We start from the raw sequence: 3,686 nt of genomic DNA, 5'->3' as shown, positions 1-3,686 counted from the left end.
GAACGTTTTGAACATTTTGCAACTGATAAATGATGATGGCCAGATATTTATATAGGTCAAAGACAACGGGCAACATAATTTCATACAATGTTTATTGAGAAAATACCGCAGTAAACGCGATTTGTAGTACGATGCTACATTTTAGGATTACGTATGCTTCAACAAGGTCCATTTAAATATATTGATATCTACTTGCTGAAAAGAATCCCGGCGTAGCTAACCTCCACGTGATAGGCGCGTTACCATAATCGAATAAAATAATTCGAAGTGGTCTGTATTCTGTCGAAACTACCAGACGCGGATCGCGATTTCGATCTTTTTGGATCTCATCAGCGCGTCGCAGGCAGCTCCGACAGAACACAGACCAACTTTCGTTTCAGCAAGTAGATATCCATATATTTAAATGGACCTTGTTGGAGCATACGTAATCTTAAAATGAAGCATTGTACTACAGATGGCGTTTACCGCGCCATTTGTGGTATTTTCTAAAACGCACTGTTAAGACAGCAGGTAAAAGTTGGTTTGTGTTCTGTCGGAGCTGCCTGCGACGCGCTGATGAGATCTAAAAAGGTCGAAATCGCGATCCGCGTCTGGTAGTTTCGACAGAATACAGACCACATCGAATTATTTTATTCGAATGTTTATTGAATATAAAAATAATATATCAAAATAATGTTGTTTTTCTTTAAACGAGTCCGATCAAATTATGCAGAAAATTTAAAAATGCATACAGTTCAAATTTCGCTGGCTCCGAAAACCTAAATAGAAAACGTCCGTGTGTCTGTTTATAGAACAGGAAGAATGTCCTTTGGCAAAGATCAAAGGCATCTGAAGCATTCAATTCTGCTATTGGTCGTATATGTAATTGATGAGAACAGATTGGCGAGATTTCAACGCATCTGTATTGTTTTACTTTTGGCATACAAAACGTAAAAGCAAATCCGACTGGCAAAGTTGAATGAGACTTAATTGTGTTTCGTACAACGATTTTATTCAAGCCGGTCAATTAGAAGTGGCAGAAATAAATATCCCATTTGAGAAACGACAAACCAAGAAAAAAAAATAGTAGTTAATGCACAAGCGGAGTTTTGTACCACTGATAAACCAAACAGGTACGTATGTGTGTATATACAAAAATAAATTTTGAACAATGGCAAGTAACGAACGTTTTTACATATATTTAAAGCATTTTTACTTGAATAGATTCGCAAAATAACGCCATATACAGTCATCTCCTCCGTCTAAATCGTTGCTGTAGTAGTTGGAGGGACCTCAACATTTTTTTGGAAGTTGTTATTGACCCAATCCAAGTTTGGAATGTGCTATCCCTTTATTAAGGGTGCACAACATTTGCATTTAAATTCAGGTGTGTATATGCAACCAATTATACACCGCATAATGTCCTTTTTTCTAGTTCTTTTGGATCAAATGCGTCAAAATTGGTGCTTTTTAATTAATAATTCTGTTTAAACGATATCGTCCTGCGATATATACAATTCAACCTCGTATTAAACGTTTTAGTAGTCAGATAGTACCAGAATTTAATGCATTTGTTATGATTAAAGTCGGATCAAATTTGACAAGGCCCTTGTTCTTTTAAGATCAATCATCATTTTGTTCACGACCAAGTCTAAGTGAGATATTAACAAACATATACATACGGTAGAATATGATTGTACACAAAATCATTGTGATACACCCCTAGATAAAAATACTCAGTCTCAAAATTTCTGAAAGAGAGACTCGAGTCTCCGTCTCTCATCGAGTCTCTCTGGTGTCGATAAGAGAGACTGTTAAAAGAAATGTTTAGCGTCTCTGAGCGAGAGACTCGAGTCGCTCATAGAGAGATTCCTCATTTCGTATCCGGTTCTAAACGTGAGACTCGAACCTATCTAATGATTGTTAATATTTTAATTTAAAAATTAGAAGTTTTGTTATATATTTGACAAGTATCGTCTTACACCCGAGATAAAAATGTTCAGTCTCCGTCTCTCATCGAGTCCCTCTGGTGTCGCTGACAGAGACTGTCAAAAAAACTGTTTAGCGTCTCTGAACGAGAGACTCAAATATCTGAACGAGAGACTCGAATTTCTGAACGAGAGACTCGAATCTCTGAACGAGAGACTCGAATATCTGAACGAGAGGCTCGAATCTCTCAATAAGTGGTGTCTCGACAGACATGGTTAAAATTTTCTAAGTTCAACGTATTTCAAAGATCCCAGTCTTTCTGTGACAGACTTGAATCTCTTTATCGTTCGAGTTTCTCATACAGAGACTGTGTGAGATCCATTAAAATACCTAGGCAATAACTCAGAGACTGTGAGAGACGCTCTCAGAGACGCTGAAAGACTCTGAAAGACTGTGAGAGACTGGAGAGAGACTGAAAATTTTTGTCTAGGGACGTTTTGTTCTAAACCCTGTAACTGACATTTTTTAAGTGTTAAGTGAATCTGCTTCCTTATTAGGTACTTAAATTCAATATATGCTTCCAAACTTATCTGCGACATTGCAAAAAAGAAATTTTAAATACTAATACTATTGTATTATATCTAATTCAGAAGTCAGATATGTATCAGTGTACGCCTCATCAAATATAATTTCTTCATCTGTCATTTAGTGGTTAAGTCTTCCAATAACGGAACGTTTTCGATGTTCTTTCTCTCAGCAGTGTTTTTTTTTAAATTTAAATTGAATTCTCCTAGATGGTGAGATTAGACTTTAATTTCAACATATTTACTTGGACAGGAGCGTCATTCAATGCTGGGATGATAGATGATGTGGCTTCTTATTACGACGAATTGAGCGAGCCAAGTGTCTTTCCACACTTAACCCGTTGCCTTTACCAGATCTAATTATCTGGTCTGCTCCAATGCAGCCCATAACAGCCAGAAGCTGTTACAGTTTAGACATTCGTGAATGATTCATTGTCATATAAAACAAGAAGCCTTACCGTTAATATTCTTGTAATGATAGTAAATTGTTTCACCTCCCATGGATACCTAACATCCAATTTTGTCACAAGAAGACATTGAATGATGAGGTACGTATCACTACGTTTCATACAGATTTATTTTAATAGATATGCGGACACACATATATATACATACAGCATACGGCCCTTTTTAAGAAATCTAATTCCAATATGTTAATGTAACATGCTATTAGTTGTGTCGTTATAACTAAATAGAATAATAAGAGAAAATTTAAGACCATTATATTACAGGGTGCTTCAAAAAAATGTATACACACTTTGAACTTCCATAGAAAATTTATTTACCGTTCTACAAAGTTAAATTTCAGGAAAATAGAAAGCTGAAAGTCCAATGTAAATGAAACATAAATAACAAATGTTAATACTGTTCAAATTGGTGACCTACAGCATCAATACAATTCTGAGTACGAGTCACCACAGATTCTGTACATCGTATCAAAACGTCCAATGAGATTTCTCTACACACTGCTTGAATCTCATTCCAAAGAATGTCTAGGTTACGTGGTTTACGTTTGTACACCTCATCTTTTACTGTGCCCCACAAGAAGAAATCCAGTGGTGTAAGGTCTGGAGAGCGTGCTGGAAACTCGATTGGCCCCCTGCGTCCTATCCACTGGCCCGACAAATTTTGATCCAGGTAAGCTCGTACGTCCCTGTGATAGTGCGGCGGAGCACCATCTTGTTGAAAATAAAA

At 36.6% G+C, this 3,686-nt stretch overlaps 1 long non-coding RNA gene across 2 annotated transcripts in view; it reads left to right on the top strand.

The window, feature by feature from the left end:
- Positions 1–952: 952 nt before the first annotated feature.
- LOC108734703 overlaps positions 953–3,686 on the top strand; it is a 62,984-nt gene continuing 60,250 nt past the window's right edge. For both annotated transcript variants that reach the window (XR_001937423.1, XR_003232490.1), the window contains exons 1-3: positions 953–1,112; positions 1,204–1,366; positions 2,746–3,040. This is a non-coding gene — a long non-coding RNA (uncharacterized LOC108734703). The remainder of the gene's footprint in view (positions 1,113–1,203; positions 1,367–2,745; positions 3,041–3,686) is intronic.

This window comes from Agrilus planipennis, unplaced genomic scaffold (genome assembly GCF_000699045.2).
Source record: "Agrilus planipennis isolate EAB-ADULT unplaced genomic scaffold, Apla_2.0 scaffold1, whole genome shotgun sequence".
NCBI lineage: Eukaryota > Metazoa > Arthropoda > Insecta > Coleoptera > Buprestidae > Agrilus > Agrilus planipennis.
Note: the sequence above shows the minus strand (reverse complement) of the source record. Positions and strands in the feature narration are given on the sequence as shown.